This window comes from Zea mays, chromosome 5, assembly GCF_902167145.1.
Source record: "Zea mays cultivar B73 chromosome 5, Zm-B73-REFERENCE-NAM-5.0, whole genome shotgun sequence".
NCBI lineage: Eukaryota > Viridiplantae > Streptophyta > Magnoliopsida > Poales > Poaceae > Zea > Zea mays.
This window is the reverse complement of record NC_050100.1, coordinates 44976466-45002374: the sequence shown is the minus strand read 5'-3', so window position 1 is coordinate 45002374 and position 25909 is coordinate 44976466.

Genomic DNA, 25909 nt, shown 5'->3' with positions numbered 1-25909 from the left:
TTTGAAGATACAAAAGATCCTTCGACCGAAGCTAGCATAATTGGTGGAAAGTTTTTTACTGATATCTGGGATAACGGTGGCCGAGAAATGGCAAGAGAAATTATTCAGAGAAGTGAAAAGGGCATCCATGATGCTAGAGAAGTGGCTAAGGCTGCTAAAAAGAGCACAGAGCCCGAAGGTCAATTAGGTACTAAATAATAGTTTTTACCGTGTTGTAATCTTTAGGCTTTTAAGACCTGTTTGCGATTTGTAATAGTAATGTAGTCGTGTCCCGTCCTCACTCAGATCCTACTCAAGCATCTTCGGGCCCTCAGGCTAAAGATGACGACGAAATTAAAAAGATGGCCGAAGCTATCATGGATCAGGTTGTCGATCGACTGCTGAACGAAGCTGCAGAGATAGTACTTAGGGAAGACTAAGTGCTATTGCAAAAAACATTTGATATATGATTTGTGTAATATTCTGTAATCCTGTATGTAATATACTTGTTTTATGATTCAATTCTTTACGATGCATGAAACTTTAAACACGTACCATTTTTGAGTCTTCGACGAAAAAACACCTTCCCTTCTTTTCATGCTTCGTGAAGAAGAATTTATCATTTATCACGACAATATCCATAGTGTTCTGATAAGAAATATCCAAGCTTCGTAAAAATAATCTCCGAAGCTATACCTCGAAAATCAATATTGTTTCTCCCTGTAACTTGGCATGATTTGCCCCTTTTCAAAGCATTTTCCGAAGATCGATAACATGCCCCCTTCTTGTGCCACATGCAGCATGATGTATGATGATTATGCTATGCAAAATGATGTGATGATGTTATGTTATGCAAAATGATATTTTGTGCCGAAGATACACACATTCCTGCAATGGGGCACAATCTTTTGTATCAATACTGACTTTTTCATTATAAGCCTCCCTTAGGAGCTTCTTCGCCTTTTACTTCAGCGGAATCAGCGTTTATTTTTCGCTGTAAGTTCTGCATCCCCTTAGGAACGTCTTTGGAACTTCTTCGCCTTTTACTTAGGCGGTATAAGCTCTGCATTCCCTTAGGAACGTCTTTGGAGCTTCTTCGCCTTTTACTTAGGCGGTATCAGCGTTGACTTTTCGCTGTATGCTCTGCATTCCTTTTGGAACGACTTTGGAGCAGAAAACTTACACTGCGCTCCCTTCGGAACGACTTTTTGTGACTTCGTCAGACTTACTCTGCGTTCCTTAGAACGACTTTTTGTTGCTTCGAAGGATTTTCGATAGTCCGAAGGTCCTTTTTATTATCACAAACCTGTGAAGAAAACATATTTTTCTTGTAGGAATCAACGAAACTAATTACATGAAACCTAAACAATGTCCTTTATTAGAAAAAATAAAACTGAATGAAAAAGATTGCTATTAAGGTAGGATATTTGTCAATAGATGTGTTTTGACTCTGGCACGGTGCTGTTGACCGTGCGAGCTTCGGACTGTTCTCTGAAGTCCCTTTGATGTGGAGCATATTGGCTCCCTTCTGGCTGCTGGCCTTGTTGCAACGGGGGTGGAGGCGGGGGCTGTTGCCAGGAAGCTGAAGGCTGACTTGCCGAAGCAGCAGAGACTACAGGATGGTTGCCCACATATTCTGGGATGTAGGGCGAATGATACGAAGCAGTGTGCATGACCTGCTTCGGCTGAGCCTGTTGCGCGGCAGCTTCGGCTATCTCTTTTTGCTTCTGAATGGTAACATGACACATCCTGGTAGTATGACCTTTGTTTTCACCACAGAATAAGCAAAATATTCTTCTGGGTTGATCCCCGAATCTTCCGCCGAAGCCCCTGGCGCCTCTGCCTCTTGGAGCTGGTGGTCGAAAGGAGCTTTGCTGTTGCCCCGAAGTCTGTGAGGAGTACTGTGGCCTTTGCTGCTGGCTCCCCTTATCATCATTTTGATTGGAATTATGAATTGATCTGACATGCTTCGGATAGAATTTTCCTCCGAAGCCCCTGGTCATCTCAGAAAATCTGAAGGCCTCCTCCCTTCTTTGGCGAAAATCATTGTCAGCTCGAATATATTCATCCATCTTCTGGAGCAGCTTCTCCAGCGTTTGTGGTGGCTTCCTGGCAAAATACTGCGCTGATGGCCCTGGCCGAAGCCCCTTGATCATGGCCTCAATGACAATCTCATTGGGCACTGTCGGCGCCTGTGCCCTTAGACGCAGAAACCTTCGGACATATGCCTGAAGGTATTCTTCGTGGTCCTGAGTGCACTGGAACAGAGCCTGAGCAGTGACCGGCTTCGTCTGAAATCCTTGAAAACTGGTTAACAACAAATCCTTCAGCTTCTGCCATGAAGTGATCGTTCCTGGTCGAAGGGAGGAATACCAGGTTTGAGCAACACTTCTGACAGCCATAACGAAAGATTTGGCCATGACTGAAGCATTGCCACCGTACGAAGACACTGTTGCTTCGTAGCTCATCAAGAACTGCTTCGGGTCTGAATGGCCATCAAATACGGGGAGCTGAGGCGGCTTGTAGGACGGAGGCCAAGGTGTAGCCTGTAACTCATCGGACAGGGGAGAAATATCATCAAAAACAAAATTCCCACGATGGAAATTGTCATACCAGTCGTCTTCGTTGTGAAAGCCCTCCTGATGAAGGTCTTGATGCTGAGGCCTTCGGTGTTGCTCATCCTGAGCAAGATGACGAACTTCTTCAGAGGCTTCATCTATCTGCCTCTGTAGTTCAGCTAGCCTGGCCATCTTCTCCTTCCTGCGTTGAACCTGCTGCTGAAGGATTTCCAGATTCTGAATCTCCTGATCTAGATCATCCTCCGGATGTGTTGGACTGGTAGCCTTCCTCTTCTGGCTTCGTGCCTCTCTGAGAGAAAGGACGTCTTGATTGGGGTCCAGCGGCTGCAGCGTGCCAGCCACTGGTGCTGAAGCCTTCTTCGGCGGCATGACGAAGCTGATGCTTGCCGAAGGTGTCGAAAAGCTCAGGAAATGGAAGTGAGTTCACCGGAGGTGGGCGCCAATGTTGGGGACTTGTTCTCAAATGCTAAGAGTTAAGAACAAGGCAACATAAAAAGTGTTAAGTGTTAAAGTCCTTCGTCCTTCGAAGCATTATGTCCCTTCGGGAAATAATGAGCTTCGGACGAAGGTCATAAGAGACATACCTTCGTGAACATAACAAGTAATGACGAAGGATTCATATAAAGCATGAAATATAATATAAGCATCATCATAGAATCATTTCTATTTTATTAACATGGAAAAATAGAAATGATTTCAAATTACAAATGTACCTTCGGTCCTGAGAGAAGATAAAAAGTACAAGCGTGACGCAAAAGCAAATGCCAAGTCAGCGTGAACAGTACGGGAGTACTGTTCATCTATTTATAGACGCGGGACGCAGCCCACGTAAAATTACATTTATGTCCATTACATTTGTCAATGACTTATGGAAATCTGACAAGGCCCACGTAGTCTTTTCATCTTTAAGTCGGTTCCCCTCTCTGCTATCGCGACGAAGCTTCCCTGCGCACAGCTTCGGCTGTGCACCATCCTCCGTGGAGCTTGGTAATCAGCCCGTCCTTCGTCTGGTTCAGGCTTCGTCCTGACCGCACTTCATGTTCGTAATTCTGAGTCCGAAGGTACCTGTTCACATAATCCACTTGGAAAACATTGTCAGATCACGTTTTTGAGGACCTTCGGAGGACGAAGGCCCCCAACAGAAGTGAAGGTGTTTTTTCGCCTACGGCTCAAAAAACGGTACGTACGAAGATTTCACGCCTCACAAAGAAATATATTACATCATTAAATATATAGATAGTTGATAAGTGTTTCTTACAAAAGCAAAATTATATACAGAGAATCTAAAGTCTTAACAAACAAGCTCTAGTCATCCTCTTTTATATTTTTATCGGCAGCTTCGTTCAGTAGTCTGTTGACAGTTTCGTCAACAACTTCATTAGCAATTCTAATTACATCGAGCGCCCCCTTCAGAGATGGATCAGCTTCAGGGTCGTATGGCTCCAGAGGGGGAGAAAGCTCAGATATACCACAATATAAGTGTCTGTTACTACCAAATCTAAAATAATTCACGAAGCTAAATCATGAAAGATATACCTATAAGCCTAGCACGTTCAGCGGCTTCTTCAGCTCTTCTGGCCTCTTCCAAGGTGTCATGAGATTGTTTCTCTTTCATTCTAATAGCTTCGTCAGCTATCTCTCGGCCACCCTTCAACCATACTTCGGAATAAAACTTTCCGCTCATAGCAGTGGCTTCGGCCGAAGGGTTTTTAATATCGTCGGCTGAAAGCGATATCCTGGCTGAACCACAACCTTGTCATGTTCGCTACCAACCTTTTCCAGAACTGACATGGCCCCATGGGGACAGGCGAAGGCACAAAAATCTCCTCTGTCACTGAGAATTTCTTCAAAAGCTTCGGCTTCACCATTAATCCACCAGATAACCCCATCAGGGTCACCGCAGATAAAATCCTGCTCTGTGGAAAATGCACCAACTTTGGAAAAGCTATTCTTCAAATTCTTAGCACATTCTGTGGCAACATTATAGTACTCCTCTTTAGCTTGACAAAGCTCTTTGTCATTTTTCTGTGTCCTTAAACGTTCAATATAAGATATTTCATGTTGTGTTAGTTCCACATTGAAATTTTCAGTTGCTTCGCCAAGTTTCTTTTCTAATTCTTGTACTTCAGATCTATGCAGTTCCGCTTGAGTGGACAGTTTAGCTTCGTTGGATTTTAGCCTTTCGATCAAAGAGAGTAGAATCTTATCTTTTTCAAGAGCTTTGTTCCTCAAAGTTATAACCTCTGATCAAAGGTTTCCAATTGCCATATGGTAGCTTTCATCCTCTGCATCTTTTTGAGCTTTTAGAGCCTTACTAAGAATTAGACCCTGCCAGACAAAGAATGAACAAATAATAACAGTAAGAATTACCACAAAAATAGTTCACTGTAACAAAAATCACTAAATGCGAAGCCAAAATGTACAAACCTTCAAGCTGTTGTAGGCGAGGCTATTCGTAGGCTGATCCTTCGTCATAGCAGACAGAATAAGCTCAAGCTTTGGATACCCCATGTTATCCATCATCTCTCGGCAAACATTGATCTCTTTACTATTAGGTAGACAGTAAAGGAAGTCATCCTCGTTGTCCCTTCCATATACCAAGGACTCTTGGGGGTATTTGAGCTCCTTGGCACAGTGTTGCACTTCGGCAATTTGATCTGCTGATAACTGCTTTCGCGAAGCATGTCGAACAATATAATTCAAGTCACCCTGAGGAGGTGCTCCAGGGACAGATGACATAGTTTTTTCTAGAAGACTCTCTTCCACCAGCTTTACTGGCGCAGCTTCCGAAGACCTTGATTCAACATGAATAGAAACAACACTTGCATTAACCACTTTCCTTGCATCTCCAATTTTCTTCCAGAAGCTTCGGCAGAAGCAGGAGTTAGCGTTTTCATCGATTCCAAAACAACATCCAAAACATTAGCCATCCTCCTCTTCCTCGGGGTCATTGTCACAGTAGTTGATAGCTTCGGCAACTCTGCTACTACTTGAGGGCTCAACAGCTTAGGTTGTTCTTCTGCTGTTTCCTTGTTTCCAACTCTTCTACCGCATCAGCACTAGCTTCGGCTGGCATGGCAGGAACTGTTTCCATAGCTTTGGCCGGCACGACAGGGATAGCTTCGGCTCTCTCAATAAACTTCACCTCCTCTATCGTGGGCACCACAGCTGTCTGTTTTAAAGATTGTAGCTTCGGCCTATGGGTTAGGACCTTGGCTCTCTTCGACTTTGGCACACCAGAAGAGGTCGAAGTGACAACTTTTCTTTTCCCTCCTTGCTTTCGAGCAGGAAAACAATAATCAGGATAAACAAACCGATCACATCAAAAACTCTATTTAGTCTCCTTTTTCCTCGAGCACCGAACACAACGGTCATGGCCTCGTCCTCTGCCTTCATGTAGGCTCCCAACAGCTCATCACTGGTTGCCTCAATAGCATCTAGCCAATCGTCATTTGGTTCGTCAAATTGGCTTCTATACCAGAAGGTGTATCTAAGGTAAACCAAACCACCTTGGCTAGAGCCAGCAGCAGTTTCCTTCAGCATCTCCCACTCACTCACAAGAGGCCATACCTCGAAAGCAATGTGTTCCTGTACTAAGTCCTTGGTACCGATGTAAGTACACACGGTGTTGAAAGCCATTAGGCACGCTTGCACCTCATTCCCAATTGCAATTGACAGCCTTCTAATGCCAAAACGTGACCATATGGGACACTAAATAACGTCCCTCACATCCTCCCTCTCACTCAGATCATTCTTCACATAGAACCATTGCTTCATCCAAGAACCCGGTCATTTCTTCCGAAATGTTGGCACGGGATAACTTGCCTCAGAGCAGGGCATGAAGCTGTAGCACCCAAAGTTGTTATAGTATTGTTCCTTCCCAGTCGCCTTTGTCTGGTAAGACAATTCATGTATATCACAGAAGCACCTAGCATCTGGCTCTAGCCCTTGGCTCCTCATAGCCCAAATGAAAACCCCCACTTTAATTAAAGCTTCGGGAGTAAGTTGATGAAGGTATATTTCGAACGTCTTCAGTACTTCAGCCAGCATCTTGTGCAGTGGAAAACGAAGCCCAGCCTTCAGGAAGCTTTTAAAAACCACCACTTCATCTGCTTCGGGAACAGGAACAGTGCTTTCTCCTCCAGCTCTCACAATGGATATATCATGAAAATATTTTCCCTTCATCCCTTCAATTTGTCCTTGTTTAACACTAGACTTTCCAAAAACAACATGGCTCAACCTCCACGGCTGATCTTCGACATCTTCATTTCCACTCTCCACATCAAAGCTATCACTGGAATCCCCAGATAGCCCAGCCAGCATCTCATTGGTGATTTTTCCAATGTTGGTCTTTTCCATTGCTTCGTGAAAACCAACAGTTGTGGGGTCTACAATCTTCTTATCCTCAACCATTTGGATGATGATCACAGCAAATGCCGAAGCTCGAAAAACAAACACGCTCGCAAAAAAAGAAGGGTAAAATGGTAACCATAGCACAAACAGGTAGATGGCACGAAAAATATTCACAGCACATGCCTCTATATATATACTTAGAGCTCCACCGGTCGGTGGGCCCCATGATTCAGAGCAATTCGCTATTCTAGCGAAGGGGAAGATGTTTTTTCAGACCTTTGACTAAAGGCCTTCATTCGTATCGCAGTCTGAGCTTGTTACTAAGAAACAAATTAATGCTGTGAGGGGCTACTGTTGGGGGCCTTCCTCTTCCGAAGGTCCTCAAAAACATGACTAACAATGTATTTTTAGCATAATGATGATTATCATAGGGAGCTTTGATTCATGAAGGGAGTGTTCTTCTTCATGGAAGGACTTCGAGACGAAGGCATAGCCCAAAAGCGACAACAATGAACGAGGAAGCTATAGCCAAAAGGAAACAACTTCTGCTTAAAGCAATGCCGAAGATCAAGTATGAAGTCGAGCCGAAGAGGAAAATACTAGCTATTCCCTACCGATTTATGTTACAGTAATGAATAAATGTTAAGGTTATAAATGTACTTTTACCCGGGCTGCGTCCCGTGCCTATAAATAGGTGAACAATACCACCGTACTGTTTATGTTGAATTGTAATCGCTCTCACGTCAACACCTTCGGGCAAGCCGAATGTATCAATATAATGTAAAATTTGTTAATGTTCATGTCTACATTAGGAAATACATACGCGAACAATATGATGGGTTACATTCACTATCTCCATGTACTCTTATTATTATGAATGATGAAGGCATGTCCTTCATGACCTTCGTCTGAAGATCATTATATCCAAGAGGAAATAATGCTTCGAAGGATGAAGGTCTTTGACCTTTAACAATTTTGTTGCCTTGTTCTTGATTCACATCATTTGAGAACAAGTGACCAATAGTTCAGCTTGTCCTCGACCCGCCTCTCAAGATCCTCATCGCTCAAGGAAGAAGATGAGTTGTCGGAGTCATGGTTGAGGTCACTGATAGAGGCAAGGAAACTTGCTCCTTCACCTCAGCCTTCTATAGGTACTTCTTCTTGAGTGCCTCCTTGTCAAACCTCCCCTTGGGCTTGTGCTTGTCAGAGGTGTACTCATGCTTGCCCTTGCGGCGACTAGAGTGGTGGTCGCGTTGGCCTGCCTCCGGCTTGCCCTTCTTGGGCAACTGGTGATAAAGTGTTTTGGGTCGCCATAGTTGTAGCTTCTATCCTTGGACCCACCACACCACCGATTTAGGTGGTTGTTGTGGAACCACGTGAAATGATTGGCCACAAGCGCTAGCTCCTCGTCCCTAAGGCTCTCCACCTGCTCCTCTGTGATGGTCAACAAAGAGGACAGAGCAAACATAACAGGTGTGGGGTTAGATGTTGGAACTTACTCTCAGCAGCAAAGAAGCCAACAAGAGTGAACAGTGGTGACAACAGGGTTGCGTGCTCGGGGGCAATGGCTCTGTTAATCTAGCCTCTCACGGGCACTGTGCGGGGGTATTTATAGGTATCTGAGTGCCCAACGCCTTGTGTTAAGGACGCATGTGCCCTCAGACACCTAGTTTATCCCCAGAATATTCCCATAAAGCAGGGTTACAAGCTGTAATTACAAGAATGCCTTTACAAACTAGGCCCGTAACACAAAGGCGGCCACGCGGGGCCCGTTACAATGGGCCAGATCACACGTGGGCCTCAGAGCAGGACGAGGCCGTGCTGCGGGGAGACGTCACCGCAGGCCTTCGTCTGGTGCTGAATGAAGCGAAGGGTGTCCCTGCCCGTTTTGTCTTTGTCAGACCAGCGACTGCAGCGAAAGGCGACGAGCGAAGGGTGGCGTCTTTGCCTTCGCCCCAACATTTGCCCTCCGAGGGACCAGTTCGACAAAGTCACCTGGTGCCGAAGACGTCGCTAGATGGCGGAGACGCTGCCCTCGCTCGAAGTGGTTCCGCGGGGGTTTTCGATGTGACCGTTGATGGACGGCGTACTGTTGGATTGCGGGTTTTCCGAAGCGCCACGCCCTGTCGGATTGCGGGTTTCCCGAAGAGCCGCGCCCTGCCTATAAAAGGGGGCGGGGGTCGGTGCTTTTTGAACTTTGCCTTCCGCGCTCCGCGAAAACCCTAGCCGCTCGCTGTCTTGCTGCTCGTCTGCCCGCCGTGCTCTTGATCGCCGGAGATCTGGCTCGAGTGAAGCAGACCGCCCGCCGCCGCCGACGGTACGTAGCAATGTCGTCCTCTTCTTCTTCCGCCGACACCACGCCGCCAGCGGCCGCCTCGTCTGAGGAGACGTTGAGTAGCTTGATGGTGGAGGAGTTGCGCGCCGGCGACTCTGTTGATTTTGGTGTGTCACGGATGACGTCAGCCCGCGTTGAAGATATGCAGCGGTTGGGCTACTTTGGCGGCGAAGTTGCTCGTGCTCCGGGGACGGAGGAAGTCCCCGAGCCGGAGGGTGAGTTGGTCGTTTTCGAGGCGTTCTTCGCCGCCGGTCTCCGCTTGCCTGCGCACCGGTTTGTTGGCGAAGTCCTGCGTAGATTCAACGTTCAAATACATCAGCTGACACCGAATGCCATGGTGGCGCTGGCGAAGTATGTCTGGGCGACGACTTCGTACGGCGGACAGCCGTCGGTTGAAGTTTTTGCGAAGAATTATTGTTTGCATTGGCAGAAGAGGATGGTTGGGGACAGAGTTGCCCAGTTCGGGTCATGCACATTCACGCCGAAGACCGGCAAGACCACAATGCCAGTAGTGGAGTTGGTTCCGTGCGCCCGCAACAAGTGGGGCAATTGGAATGAATTTTGGTTTTACGTTGCTGAGGGTGCTGTCGAAGACCGTGAGGGACTCCCCGTGTCTGAGATGTGCTCTCATTATTACTCTGCGTATCCGCCCTTTGAAGTGGCAGAAGAGGATGCAGACGAAGGGGCCCTTCGGTGCGCCGCCGGTCAGAGCAGTGGGCATGATTTAGTTGAAGAGTTCGTGGCGTACGGGGTCTGGCCCTTGGCGCACGGCTGGGCGTTGGGCGAAGTGTGCCCTCGCCAGATGCCTTTTCACGGAGGAAGGGTGGCACTGAATTTGCGAAACCGTGACCCGGCCGCCTTTGTGCGTGATGCGGAGGACTTGGCGGTGCGGCTCGTGGGACGTTACGTGCCGAGGACGGAAGGCCAGCGCAGCTTTGATATTCGCGGGTCAAATGACCGTTTGAACAGGGTCTTCGAATTAAATCAATTGCCGTACGACGGCTATCCCGGTCAAGACGAAGCGGACCGCCGTGGGAAGAAACCGGCGGTGGAGACTAGAGACGACCCTGCGCCGGCGGCCGCCCCTTCCTCGAAAAAGAGAAAATTAGGTACTGCGATGGGAGGACTTAGGGTGTCTGACAGTTTTGCTAGAGAGTTGATGAGGACGTGTGCGGCCCCGGGGGAAAGGATGTCTTCGCCCGAGCTCCGGGAGTCTTCGGCTCGGGTGCTGAGGGTTACCGGGGGCTGCTGGCCTAGAAATGTTCCTATCCCATGCGCGGCTGAGGAGGACTGTTTTACATCTCGTATGGTTCATCAGTGGAGAGTTTTTCCTTACGGGCGAAATATCGGTGCTGTTGTGTGGGCAGTGATGGACAAGGATCGCCAAGGTGTGGCGCAAAAACGCCAGGCGACCGTCAGGCTGCATGAAGCTAGGCCGAAGAGGCAGCGGGGGGCTGCGAAGGCGGGCGCCTCTGCACCTAGCAAGGCGCCGGAGGCAACGGCGGGCGCTGGAGGCTCCAAGTCAACGAAGGTGGTGCCGCCGGCCAGCGGAGTGGCGGAGGCTTCGAAGGCGGCCCGAGCATTGCCGTTGTCGGGCAAGCGCGTTGCCGACTTCGGCACAGATATTACTGTAGACGACTATCTTGGTGGTAAGTCTTTGGCCGATTATTATTATTATTATTATTATTATTATTTTTTAATTCAAAGATGCGTTGCAGGGTCGGACGAGGGGCAGCTTGCTATGGTTGCGCCTGGCGCGGAGACCGCGACGGCGGCCATAGTGCCGAGGGCGAGGGGCGAGGGCCTTGGCGCCGGAGGCGAGGTGTCGGCCCTTGCGGTGGTTAGGGACGAGGCGAGCGCAGCGACCCGCCGGCTGAAGGGAGTGACGGAGGCACTGAGCCAGGCGACGGAGGCGCTGAGTCAGGTCCGCTGAGTTATACTCTCTCCCCCACCTCTTTCTTTTGGGGCAACGGCCTTACGTGTGCTCTGCAGGTGGCTGACTTCGCCAGCCGTACTGCATCGGGGGCCCTCACGGTAGCTGTGTCTGCCGAAGTCGAGAGACTTCGGACACAACATGCTGACGCTATCCATGAGAAGTCGGCCTCCGACAGCAAGTGCCGTAAGCTGACGGACAGGGTGGCCGCCCTGGAGAGGGAGAAGGCTGACCTCCGGCGCCAGCTGGCGGCGGAGAGGAGGGAAGCCAACGAGGCCGTCGCCAAGGGGCAGGCTGCGCAGGCGGAGGCCAAGCTGGCGCGGGCGGAGGGCAATCTTGCCAAGGAGCTCGCCGAACATCTGCAAGAGCGGCTCACCGCCCTGGAGAGCCGCGCGAAGGAGGACGAGGCCGCGATGCATGCGGAGGCCGAACGGACGCGCACGCAGCTTATGGATACATATCGTGAGCTGGGTGCGCGGACCGGTGACTTCGAGGTGCCGGACCGAGAGCCCGGGCTTCGCTGCCTGCAGTGGGTGCAGGAGGAGCTGCTGGAACTTCCAGCCGTCGCGGGGGGGTTGATGGCGTACGCCTCCCTGGTCACCTGCGAGGGGGCGATGAACGCGCTCTCCCGCGAAGGGTGCCGGCACTTCGAGGCCTTCGACCAGGCGGATGAAGAATTTGAGCGAGATATCTATAAGGTCGAAGACCCCGTAGTGAAGGAATCCGCCGGGGCCCTTTATGACCGGATGTGGGGTCTGTACGGTCGTGAGGTGGTTAGGGAGCGGGCCGAGACTGCGAGGGCTCAGGTAACGTTGTTGTTTGTTTGGCGTTTGCTGTATGCAGGCTGTGCGTGTGTTTGCTGAATCTGTGTGTCTTGTCCTAGGCGGAGCGCGGCGAGCGGGTGGACGACTTCGGGGCTCTGAACAGCGCGCTGCCAGACCCGGAGCCGACCCTCGCGGAGGCTATGACTGGGGGTCGCCCTGGAGCCAACCCCGGAGACCGCAGCGATCGCGACGGCTGCCCCCACATCCGCTGTGGTCGGCGAAGACCTGCCCCCGAAGGTGGCCGAAGGCGCCCCTGATGCCCCCGCAGCTGCTGTGCCGAGTGCTGAAGATCCCGCGGCGGTGGCGGCGGAAACAACGGCGGAGGCAGCGGCGGAGCCAACGGCGGAGCCAACGGCGGAGGCTCCCGCAGCGTCAGGGCCTTCGCAGGTGGCGTAGTAGGTGTTTAGGGTTGGGGAATTTTTGGATGCTGTGCTGAATTTTGGTTGTTGCGCAGGTTCAAGATTTTGGGCCTGCGCACGCAACCGCTACTACTGAGTTTTTGGCGGCTTCGACCGCGGAAGGTGTGAATGAATATGGTGGGTCTGTATCTGAGTTTTTTGATTTTACTGACTCTGGGAGCTCGGTTGAGTGGACTGAGGAGTCGTCGGAGGAGGACTTGGATTATTTTGCGGCCTTGGACGTGGCTGCGGCGGAGGCTTCGCCACACGCCGCGGACGCGCCAGACGTGCCAGGTCCTAGCACCGGGCGCCGACGGCGAAGGGCGGTTGCAAAGCGTAGGGTTAGTACGGAGGAAGGGGCTCGGCTTCGCGTGAGTGGGGCTGGTCGGCAGGAGCTGTTGTCTTTGCCGGCCGCCGCGGGTACAGGGGAGGGGGAACTGCGAAGTCTTTTTGCGGGTGAGGAGCTTAGGATAATGTTATTTAACTATAGGGAGATGGGAATTATTCCTAAGGTTGAGCCGATGTAGAGTGTGGCGCCCTCGCTTATATATGTGTAAAGGCTTGTAAGATGAAGTTGTGTGCGCTCGCGTGCCTGTGCCTGCGAGGGCGTGCCTGTGCCTGCGAGGGCGTTGTGTGCCCTCACTTATATATTCCTAAGGTTGATGCTGTCGTTTCTGCTTTTGTTGTACTGGGTCGGCTGCGCCCTTAGGCGGCTTCTGCGCGGAGTCTTTGCGATAGACTTCGGGTTTTCTCGCACTTGTTGTGCTTAGTCCGGCTGCACCCTTAGGCGACTTCTGCGCGGATAGTCTTCGCGATAGACATCGGATTTTTTTTTCCGCACTTGTTGTGCTTAGTCCGGCTGCACCCTTAGGCGACTTCTGCGCGGATAGCCTTCGCGATAGACATCAGATTTTTTCGCACTTGTTGTGCTTAGTCCGGCTGCACCCTTAGGCGACTTCTGCGCGGATAGTCTTCGCGATAGACATCAGATTTTTTTCGCACTTGTTGTGCTTAGTCCGGCTGCACCCTTAGGCGACTTCTGCGCGGATAGTCTTCGCGATAGACATCGGATTTTTTTCGCACTTGTTGTGCTTAGTCCGGCTGCACCCTTAGGCGACTTCTACGCGGATAGTCTTCGCGATAGACATCGGATTTTTTTCGCACTTGTTGTGCTTAGTCCGGCTGCACCCTTAGGCGACTTCTGCGCGGATAGTCTTCGCGATAGACATCGGATTTTTTTCGCACTTGTTGTGCTTAGTCCGGCTGCACCCTTAGGCGACTTCTTCGCGGATTTGTCGCACGCGAGGGTGGCTAGCGCTTAGCCTCGCGGTGACCTCGGATTGGTCGAATATCGAAGGCCGTCGTCGCGGTCTGTTTTCGACGCATGTTTTTGCGGGGGATTTTTCGCACATATATTACATGGCTCTGCCTCGTTAAAAACCTCACCCCCCGGGAGGAAAAGAGTGCGAGCCGGTACAAGATTGTTTTTTGGCGAATTACAAGGGCGAAATCAGCCCCGATTAGTCAGACAAAAAATTTGCGGAGGTTGTCGATGTTCCAGGAGTGCTCCAGGTCCTCGCCGTTTGGCGTTGTGAGCCTGTAGGCGTTGGGGGATGCTTTTGTCTTGACTATGAAGGGGCCCTCCCACTTGGGCTCCAGCTTTCCCCTGGACTCCGTCCGAGCTGTTCGGACGAGTACGAGGTCTCCTTCGCTGAACTCTCTCGGGATGACTGCGTGGTCGCGCCATGCTTTGGTCTGGGCTTGGTATTTGTTTAGGGCCTGTAGGGCGAAGACCCGGTCTCCGTCAATGAGATCTTTTGAAGTTGGCTCGTCCACGTCGGGGACGGCTGACGGAACTGTGCGCGGGGACCCATGCTTTATTTCTTGCGGGGTCATTGCCTCCGATCCGTATAGAAGGCGGAAAGGAGTGAACCCGGTCGCCCTGCACTCAGTTGTGTTTAGCGCCCAGACTGCCTCCGGTAATAAATCGGTCCATCTGCCTTTTTTTCATCGAGGAGCATCTTTTTGACAGCTGTGAAGATTTTCCCATTGGCACGCTCCACGACCCCGTTGGACTGCGGATGATAGACTGAAGCGAAGGCAAGCTTGGTGCCGATGGAGAAACAAAAATCCCTAAAATCTTGGCTGTCGAACTGCTTGCCGTTGTCAATTGTTAGCTCGGACGGTACTCCGAAGCGGCAAACGATGTTCTGCCAGAAGAATTTTTGGGCAGTCTTTGATGTGATTGTGGAAACAGCCCTCACTTCAATCCATTTGGTGAAGTATTCAACGGCTACGAAGGCGAACTTAAGGTTCCCCTAAGCGGTGGGCAGGGGCCCGACAATGTCCAGGCCCCAGCGCTGGAGAGGCCATGTATGGGCAATCAGCTTTGTATATTGCGAGGGGTTGCCTGACCGAGGAGAGAACTTCTGGCAGGCTTCGCAGGACCTTGTGACCCGATTTGCGGCGCAGATCATTGCGGGCCAGTAAAACCCTTGTCGGATCACCTTGGCAGCCAGGGCCCTTGGCCCTGCGTGCGAGCCGCACGTGCCACTGTGGACTTCACGTAGGATCTGCATGCCTTCGGTTTCGGTGACACATTTAAGCATTGGCTGACTGACCCCTTTCTTGTATAATTGGCCCTCAATCAGTGCGAAGTCCCGGCTTCGATGTCTGAGGCGCTTTGCCTCACTGACGTCAGTTGGATGATAGTACCCCTGTAGGAACAGGGTTATTGGTGCCCGCCAGTCTTCGGTCATGATTAGGTTGACTATACGGTGGCCCTCGCTATCATTAGTTATTTGGAGCCCTTCGGGGCTCCGGACGACTGGCATGCTGATGGTGTGAAAGAACACGTCGGAGGGCAGGGGCTCGCCCCTGGCGGCGGCCTTGGCTAATGCATCGGCCTCCTCGTTCTTGGCCCTATCCACATGCTGCAGGGTGAATCCCTTGAACTGTCTCTCGAGACTTCGGATAGCCGCGAGGTATTGCATGAGCGCGGGGTCTTTTGCTGCATAGTCTTTCTCGACCTGGCCGGCAACTATCTTGGAGTCTGTCTTGATGATACATGTGGTGACTCCGAGGGCCCTTAGCTTGCGGAGGCCGAGGATAACCGCTTCATACTCTGCGATGTTGTTTGTGCATCTGTCGGATTCCAGAGCGAAGCTGAGGCGTGCTGCATATCTGTGTTTGACTCCTGCTGGTGAGGTGACGACTGCAGCGACGCCTGCCCCCGCATGGCACCATGCGCCGTCGCAATGGATGGTCCAAACCTTCTCTGTGGACGGGTCCGGCTGTGTTATTGGCCCAGTCCAGTCGACGACGAAGTCTGCCAGGACTTGTGACTTGATGGCTGTCCTGGGCTCGAAGCTGATGTGGTAGCCGGAGAGTTCGGCTGCCCACTTAGCAATCCTCACCGATGCCTCCGGGTTTCTGAATAGTTCGCCGAGCCCCCTGTCCGAGGTGACTCGGACCTTGAATGCTTCAAAGTAATGGCGCAGTTTGCGCGAGGACATAACAACTGCGTAGGCGATCTTCTCCAGCTCTGTCATGTTGCATTTCGACGGTGTCAGGACTTCGGAGACATAGTAAATATGGCACTGTCTGACTGTGCCTTCAACAGTCTGCTCCTGCACTAGTGCCGCGCTGACCGCGTGCGGCGAAGCCGCGACATAGAGCAATAGGGGGAGCGAGGAGTCGGGGCTTGCGAGGATGGCCAGCTCCGATAAGTACTGTTTTAGTGAGGCGAAGGCCACTGCTTGCTCCGGCCCCCAAGCGAAGTCTTTCGCACCGCGAAGTGTTTTGAGGAAGGGGAGACTTCGCTCGGCGGACCTGGAGATGAATCTGTTGAGAGCGGCCAATCTGCATGTCAGACGCTGGACGTCCCTGACGGACTGCGGAGGCGACATGTCGACGATGGCCTGGATCTTGGTTGGGTTGGCCTCGATGCCGCGGTGTGACACCAGGTAACCCAATATCTTGCCCTGGCGAACACCGAAGACGCACTTTTCCGGGTTCAGGCGGAGTCGTGCATCTCGCATGTTCGCGAATGTCTCGGCGAGGTCGGCGAGGTGGTCCTCCTTATTCTTGCTGGCGACGACGATGTCGTCCACATATGTAAATATGTTTCTACCGACCTGCCCTTCGAGTACTGTTTTGGTGAGTCTGGAGAAGGTGGACCCCGCATTCTTGAGTCCCTCCGGCATCCTGATGAAGCAATAAGTGCCGAAGGGTGACATGACCGGTGTTATAAAGCTGGTGCTAGCCTTGTCTTCCTCCTTCATGTATATCTGGTGATAGCCGGAGAAGCAGTCGAGGAGTGACATGACCTCGCATCCGGCCGCGCTATCGACTATTTTGTCGATCCGCGGCAACGGGAAATTGTCCTTCGGGCAGGCCTTATTGAGACTGGTGAAGTCTATGCACATTCGCCATTTCCCGTTTTTTTTCTGCACCATTACGACATTGGAGAGCCACGTGGGGTAAGCCACTGGCTCGATGAATTTAGCTTCTAGGAGGCGGTGCACTTCCGCCTTGGCGGCCTCTGTCTTTTCGTCGGACATTTTGCGGAGCCTTTGCTTTTTTGGTCGCACCGAAGGGTCAATTCCCAAGCTGTGCTCAATTATGGATCGGCTGACTCCGACCAGGTCTAGGGCGGACCAGGCGAAGACATCTTTGTTCTTGGCCAGGCAGCAGAGAAGCTTCTCTTCTTCATGTGACGTAAGGTCTTCGTTGATAGTGACTGTCTGCTTGGGCGTGGCCTGATCAAGGGGAACAGTCTTGGTTCCGTCTTGGCTCTGCAACTGTGCCTTCTCGTGCTGCTTATCGGTTGGGCTAGCGGGCGCAGGGACCTCGCGCTGGGTCGTGAGACAGTGTACGTTCCTCTGACCAGGCACGAAGTCCCGCTCTATGTTGCGCGCCGTCTGCTGGTTGCCGTAGATCGTGATAGCGCCTAGCGGACCTGGTATCTTCATGCATAGGTACAGTCCGTGGATGGCAGCTTCGAACTTATTGATGGAGCCCCGGCCCATGATGGCGTTGTACGGATATACCATGTCGACAATGTCGAAGGTTACTTGCTCACTTCGGGCATTGGGTGCTACACCGAAGGAGAGGGGAAGCTCTATTTTGCCAACGGGAAAGGTGCCTTTGCCGCCGAAGCCATACAACGGATTGTCCGAAGGCTTGAGGAGGCTGTGGCTTATACCCATGCGGTCGAAGGCGTGGAGGAAGATGATGTCCGCCTGACTGCCGTTGTCGACTAGGACTTTGTGTAGGTCCCAGCCTGCCACGCTGCAATTGATGACCATAGCGTCGATGTGGGGGGCGCTGCGCAGGTCGACGTCTCGTGCATCGAAGGTTAGCGGTATGTGGGACCACTTCGTCTGCACGACTGGGCCGGTGACCGCGACATGGTTGATGCTGCGGTAGTGGTCCCGCTTCTGCCGCTTGGTGTCGAAGTCAGTGCTGGACCCCCCTGTTATCATGTGAATGAATCCGCGATATGGTTGATCGGCGAAGTCTTCCTGCTTTGGGGCATGGGGGATGTTTTGGTGTTGCTGGTGTGGTGGTGGGGGTGGAGGAGGTACGATTTGTACTTCCTGATGGTGTTGGTAAGCGTGGTGCGGTGGATGCGGGGCGGGAGCGTGGATATATGGTGGAGGGGGTGGCTGGTAATTATGCGCGACAATTCTGGGATTGTCGGCTGGCTGCGCCCGCGCCATTCTGTCTCTGGTGGCCTTCGTTTCGGGGCAGTCTTTGGTTTGGTGGGCGCAGTCTTCGCCGTGGAAAAGGCAGTAGAACCGGCGCGGCGGCTGCGCGCGCCCTCGGCCTCTGCCACGAGTTCCATTTCCTCGGCCCTGGGGGGATATTCCTGGCGACGAGGGGGGTCAGCAGCAGGCTGCTGGTTGGCGATGTTGTGCACTTGCTGCTGACTGCGGCCATCTCGACCGGAGTCTGGTTGCGAAGTCCTCGTCCACGTGCGGCTGGACTGCGGGGCATCTTTGGGCTTCCGCTGTGACTCAACCTTGCGCTGGTGGAGCTCTTCGGATTTGGCATATTTTTCAAAGAGCTGATATAGCTCCTGGAGGTTCTTGGGTGGATCTCTGATACAGTGGCTGTAGAGGACGCCGGCCCGAAGGCCACTGATGGCGTAGTGGATAGCGATCTGATCATCGACGAAGGGCAGCTGTGACTTGAGTGTTAAGAATTTACGGTAATACTCCCGCAGAGTCTCCTTTTCCAGTTGTTTGCAAAGCGAGAGCTCGGCCAAAGCGTCGGTGTCTGGACGGTACCCTTGGAAGTTGAGAAGGAACTTGTCCCTGAGACTTCTCCACGAATCAATGGACAGCGGAGGCAATCTGGTGAACCAGGTGAGTGCTGGGCCCTCTAGGGCGATGATGAAAGACTTCGCCATTGTGGCGTCGTCCCCTCCGGCGGATGCAACGGCGACTTGGTAACTCATTATGTATTGCGCCGGGTCGGTGCTGCCGTTGTACTTGGGATATGCCCCTGCTCGGAAGTTAGCTGGCCAAGGCGTCACTTGCAGGTGTGGCGCCAGGGGACTTCGCTCGTCGAGGTAGTTGACCCCTTGGAATGGCGCGCCGTGCTGGAAAGCGTAGTCATGCTGGGGGAAACGCGGGTTCTCCGGCTGCGCCCGGTGTTGCAGGGGTGGGCCATACTGCAGGCCGAGGTGGCCTTCGCGCGTGTCTTCCGGTTGCGCGCGCTGCTGGAGGGGTGGCTCTTGCTGTAGACCGAGGTGGCCTTCGCGCTGCATTAGCGCGATCTCGCGCTCGAGGTCTTGGGCCTTCTGCTCCTCGTCGCGTATCATTTGCCGCACCTTGGCTAGTGCGGACACACACTGGCGCTTGGCCTCCAGTATCTCTTTCTGCCTCTGGAGATTGCGGTTCTTGAGGCGCAGGGCGCGCAGCTGTAACTGTTCTTCTGTTGAGATGCCGAGGACCTCGCCGTCCTCGGTGAGATCCGCGCCCTCCAGTGGGGCAAAGCCTGGGGGCGGCTGCGATTGTCCTTCGGGCCCGCAGGTGCGGAAGGTGTCGTCCTCGCAGGTGCGGGGAATATTGTCTTCGGTGGGCTCTTGGTGGGTGGATTGGGTGAGGGCGAGGGCCTTGCCCTTCCTTGCAGCAAGCAGTGCTGCCTTCGCAGCCTCGTCAGCCTTCGGGTTAGCTCTCTTGGGTGGCATCGCGGGTGGTTTGGTCGTAGCACGAACGGTGGGCGCCAAATGTTGGAACTTGCTCTCAGCAGCAAAGAAGCCTACAAGAGTGAACAGTGGTGACAACAGGGTTGCGTGCTCGGGGGCAATGGCTCTGTTAATCTAGCCTCTCACGGGCACTGTGCGGGGGTATTTATAGGTATCTGAGTGCCCAGCGCCTTGTGTTAAGGACGCATGTGCCCTCAGACACCTAGTTTATCCCCAGAATATTCCCATAAAGCAGGGTTACAAGCTGTAATTACAAGAATGCCTTTACAAACTAGGCCCGTAACACAAAGGCGGCCACGCGGGGCCCGTTACAATGGGCCAGATCACACGTGGGCCTCAGAGCAGGACAAGGCCGTGCTGCGGGGAGACGTCACCGCAGGCCTTCGTCTGGTGCTGAATGAAGCGAAGGGTGTCCCTGCCCGTTTTGTCTTTGTCAGACCAGCGACTGCAGCGAAAGGCGACGAGCGAAGGGTGGCGTCTTTGCCTTCGCCCCAACATTAGATACAGAAACCACCTCCATAGACCAAGTCCATGGTGGGGGCACTATGTTTCTTGATCTTGGCCCGAGTTTGGTGGTCAATTTCTATGGACTTAAGCTTGCTGAAAACATCATCCACGGTGAGAGTCTCATAATTGAGAGACTCGATATTCACTAAGACTTTCACCTCTCAAAACCTCCGATTCAGAGCATGTAGTAACTTGAGTGTTCTCTCATGATCGTCATAGGGTTGCTGCGCCTTGTTGCATGCATCTTATTCATAATTGACTGGAATCGAGAAAACATGGAGTCGATCGTCTCTTTAGCCAACTGAACAAAATTCTTGTACTCTTGCAGGTACGTCTCAAAGAGTTTGGTCTTTACATGATCATTGCCCTTATAGAATTTCTCGAGTGTGGACAAGATCTTGTGAGCCATACCTAAATATCCAACTCACTTAAATTCAGCAAGCGAGAGACACAAGAACAAAGCGTTTTGGGCCTTGTTGATCGAATCATGAAAATCTATTTTTGTAGAGGCATGATCCAAGCACCCTGAACCTCAAAACCAGCATCAAGGTAAACCTCCCACCCAAGGTAGCTGATGGTCTAAAGATACATAGACATGTGAATCTTCCAGTATTAGTAGTTCATCCCATCGAAGAACGGATGTTTGTCAACACCTTGTTCCATGTCGCATTTGTGCATCTAGAACCGATTAGGGTGGGAAGTTCCATAACCCGCTCGATACCAATTGAAGGACCGATGTGGTGACCAGAGGGGGGTGAATGGGAGCAAAAAATACTCTACTCAAGAGCACTATGACTTGATTCCATCTTCAACCCAAAACCCCAATTGACTCCAAAAGTAGTGAAGCATTATGCAAATCAATCCAGTGTCAATTGACTGCACCAAAATGCTAGAGGAAAGCCAACTCAAGTGTCTACAAAAAACTAGAAGCAAAGGTGCAGAAAAGGTCAAGCCACAGTGTCGCTCTAATGGTCGGCAGTGTCGGACCACGACAGTGCAACGCTAGTAGGCGGTAGTGCCACACCTAAATACATGTACATAGACCTCTCAAATATCATAGATAGTTCACACAAAGGGAAATAAAATGTTTCATGAAGTTTGATTAAGAACAAACCAAAAACACCAGAACAGATTCAAAATCTCAATTTCAATGGGGTTTTGTTGGTGTTTTCTCAGATGAACTCAAAATAGAGTGAACTTGGATCACGACCACACACTGCTCAAAACTAGTGTTTTGTCATACCCAGATTTAGGGGGCCAAACCCGGGCACGACTCACATGTGTGCTAGGATCAAGTCTCATACATATGATGACTCATGGTATAGAAACGAATGTCACATCATTAATATATTAAGAGTTCTATACAAAATAGCTATATAATTACATCATACGAAGACAACGATATAGCAGCCATAGTTGACTGGGAGACGGCGGCCTAGACCTCTCACGAACTCATTGCGACATCCTTCATGCTCCTCATCCTATGGTACCTATTCTTGACCTGGGGGTGTGAGTACAGCAAGGGTGAGCTCACATACGTTCATCGCTCAACAAGTTGTGGGGACTAATGTGCATGAGCTCACTTACAGTGGGGCTCATGTGAAGTGTAAGGCTTACCAAAGGAGATGGTTACAACTGAGCGTTGCTTTTAAAGTTGGTCAAAGTTTTATTACCAGTTACTAAGTGTAAGTCGATACCAACCCAATTAAGTAAGAGATCACAATTAATAATAACACCCACAATGCAATGCATATGACAAATTAAGTTTAGTTCCATAAATTACTCATGTGAGGGCCCGGGCTGCTCATGACCGTGAGCACGGCTGATATACCAGTTTTACACTCTGCAGAGGTTGCACATCTTTACCCACAAGTCGTGTTACCCATTTGTCAAGGGATTGCGACTTCCCATTCATCTCTACCAAGGAGACGAGGCAGGGTAGCACTACGAGGCCTTTATGAAGTTCCACTAGCTTTAGAAAACCCGCTATAATTTCTAAGAAGGGCAATATAGGAATCCCACATCTGAAAAGCCATCGCAGCATGATCGACCCGAGAACCTCCCTATACACAGCTCCTCTACCGCCCTTTACCCGAAAGGGGGGTGAATAGGTGAAACCTAAAATTATAAACTTTGAACACGCACTATGCCCAGGGTTGATGATAGAAATAATTCGGAGTGAGGAAGATAGTTCTCCTTGCTATGAGTTGCTCAATCAATGCGGATAACCATGGGAGCAAACTCAAATCAATATGAGCAAGGGAACTTTTAGAGAGAGGAAGTGAGGGGAACAAATTGAGTGGAGATCAACACAAATGAACACGGTGATTTGTTTACCGAGGTTCGGTTCCAAAGAACCTAGTCCCCATTGAGGAGGCCACAAAGGTCGGGTCTATTCCAACCCTTTCCCTCTCTCAATCGGTCACACAGATCGGTCGAGTGCTTCTCCTTAATCACTTGGGTCACTAAGACCCTGTTGGGGACTTGTTCTCAAATGCTATGAGTTAAGAACAAGGCAACACAAAAATATTAAATGTTAATGTCCTCCGTCCTTCGAAGCATTATTTCCCTTAGGATATAACGATCTTCGGACGAAGGTCATGAAGGACGTACCTTTATCATCACGGTATACGTTAATGAGAGACAGAGCATATGAAACATGAAAGATAACATGAATAATCATATAACATCATTCACATATCTTCATTATATAATCTTGAATAGATAAAGACAATATTTAATTACATTTGTACCTTTGGCTTGACAGAAGGCAAAAATCCAAGCGTGGCGCACGAGCGAATACAAGATAGCGTGAACAGTACAGGGGTACTGTTCATCTATTTATAGGCACAGGACGCATCCTGTGAGAAATTACATTCATGCCCTTTATAAATGATTACAATCATAATACAAGCTATCATGGGCCGATTGGTCATTTCATCTTTAAGTCGGTGCATCTGGAAATACGCTACGAAGCACTTTGATTGGCAGCTTCGGCTTTTCTTCTGTGTCGATCTTCTGAAGGTGTTTATTCTTATGGGACCTTCGGCGACAAAGCAGACCCCCAACAGTAGCCCCTTCACGGTGCCAGATCGTTTTTCGTAACGAGCTTGACTCGTGAAAAATTCTCTTAGGCTTCAGAATGTCGAAGGTCCGAAAAACACCTTCCCTGAGCTCGTTGTCGAGAAACGATTTAAATATTCCGAGTGTAAGATGGTCCCACCATACGATGGGCACGCGCGATCTAGTGATTCGCCTTCTCGCGCGCTATGGTCCACCGTTCAGTGAGTGCGGGCGATTGTTCAGCGGGTGTGAGCGGCTTGACGATTTACCTTCCCACCTGTAGCACTATATAAATAGACGGGTAGGTGTGAAGTTACCACAACATTTACTGCTATTGCACTGTTGTGCTGCCAAAAAATTTGACCACATCCGAAGCTTATTCACCGTATTCTCAATCCAAGCATCGTTTTGCTTTAGCTTCGTCACAAGAGGGAGCTTCAACAAAGATAAAAAGTGATCAACTTCGTCAAAACGCAAGAAATTCAGCATCAAATGGCCAGGGTCCATTCGACGGGTAGGGTTACACGCGACGGAGAGGAAACCGAAGCTGCTGAAACTGCCCCGATCTCCGAAGTTATGAGGCAGTCGGGACTGGTTGTGACAGAGGGCGCCTGTGACGAAGGTGCACCTGCTACCGAAGCCGAGCAGGCAGATATTGAAGAGGGTGATGCTGGTGAAGAAGAGATAGATTATAACACCACTATGCCATCCAAACCTAGCCATTTGGATTTTAGGAAGTCGACTGTCTCCGAAGCTGATATGCCCATGATGACGAAGCTAGGCTACTTCGGGGAAGCTGAGAAGAAGCTGATTCGCTTTGGCGGGGAAGAGACCATCCCAAAACCAGAAAATGATGAAGTGGTAGTTTTTAAGAGCTTCTTCAAAGCAGGGTTGAGGTTTCCTCTGCACGGAATGATTGCAGATGTTTTGGAAAATTTCAAAATTTATCTTCATTAGCTGACTCTTAACGCTATCGTTAGGCTCAACGTCTTTATCTGGGCTCTTCGAAGCCAAGGAGTGGAGCCACTTGCCGAAGCCTTCTGCCGGATGCACGAACTTCACTATCAGACGAAGCCTAGAGAAGATGGATTGCACGAGAATTTCGGCTGTTATAATTTTGCGTACCGCAAAGACATGAAGACACCGGTGGTTAGCTACCGCACCAAATGGCCAACCGGTTGGAAAACCGAATGATTTTATGTTAAGATTGATGAGAAAAAGGTGAAGCTAGTTCAGAGTCTGCTGGTCCTTACCTTCGAATTAACTAGGCCTCAGTGCAACATGACACCGGGGGCATCATGCCCAGATGCTGTGGGCGAATTTAGAGTTGTGTCTGAGCATATTGGTACTAGGGATTTAGTTTAGGAATACTTAGCCAATAGGGTATTCCCAACGTTAAAGGAATGGGAGTATGCCGAAGCTTAAAGGAGAGAAGAAAAAGAATGAACTCGTTCGGTTGCCCTATCATTTTAAGTTCAAGAAACACTTCAAAGAACCCTGCCAAGAATGGTTGGATACAATTGAAGTTAAGTGCAATGAAATCTTGGGCAATTATACGAAAAAAGAAGATCAACTGATGACAGCAGCCTTCGGCACCCGGCCGAAACGAAGGTTAAACCGAGTAATGGACGCTTTGAAATTTGAATACCCAGATTACGAAAGGTTAAGCAAAGGTGCCGAAGGGCCAAAACGAAAAAGGGTTGTCAGTGTTATGCAAAGACCAGCTGCCAGGATGATAAAAGAAGATGAGAATTAGCAAAAAAGAAAAAAAATCCAGTCTTGAGCCGAAGGTGGCCGTATCGAAGAAAAGAAAGGCTCCAGCTCCGAAGTCAAAAGTTGATTTAGAAGAAGAAGTTCCCTCAACACCTTCTGCCACTGACGCAGAAGAAATTTTAAAGGTTATGACTGAATCTCTACCTAATAAGCTAAGTCCGCTGGGACCGGAACTGATGAAGCTTTTACAGAAGAAGAATGAGCCTTCGGCTGCCGAGAAGCCTGCTGAACCAAAAAAGCGAAGAATTATTACTGTCATTGAGGCTATTGAAGAAACACCGCCATCGGCCTCAGCGCCAAAAACAGCAGCAGCCGAAGCTGCTCCTGCCGAAGCTTCTACTTCCGAAGCTACAACAGCCGAAGCCACAGATTTGGAAAACACACTCATTGATATTGATGAAATGATTTTGAATATGGCTAAGGAAGAAACTGTTGCAGCTGCTGAGGAAACCCCGACCGCAGTGCCTGAAAAAGGGAAGAAGATGCCTGGAAAAGAGAAGGAGCCTGCCGAAGATACTTCAGAAGAAGAAAATTTCAACTTTCAAAACATAATTGGGCAAGAATTGTCAAAGGCTGAAAAAGAAGAGACGAAGGACTATGCCATATCTTGCGGGTACCAGCCAGGGGCACTGCTCTTCGGCGATGTTGCCGAAGAGAGTTTAGGATGCCTTTGGGACCGAGTTGGGGTGAAGGTTGTCAGCACTTTATCGAAAAGTGTTGGTTTTCCGAAGCTCAAAATCGATCTCAGCAGATACTGACGACAACATATCGCCGGTAGCCTGTTTTATTCTAACTTTAAGGTAAAATTCTTCCCTTAACTTTTTATTGTTTTGATATGAGGATGTTTTTTGATGAAGGTTATTTTGTCAGAGCTTACTGCTAAGCAAAGCCTTGAGGATGCAACAAGACCTCGAGGACAAGAAAAATGAAGTTATAATTGAGAGCTTAG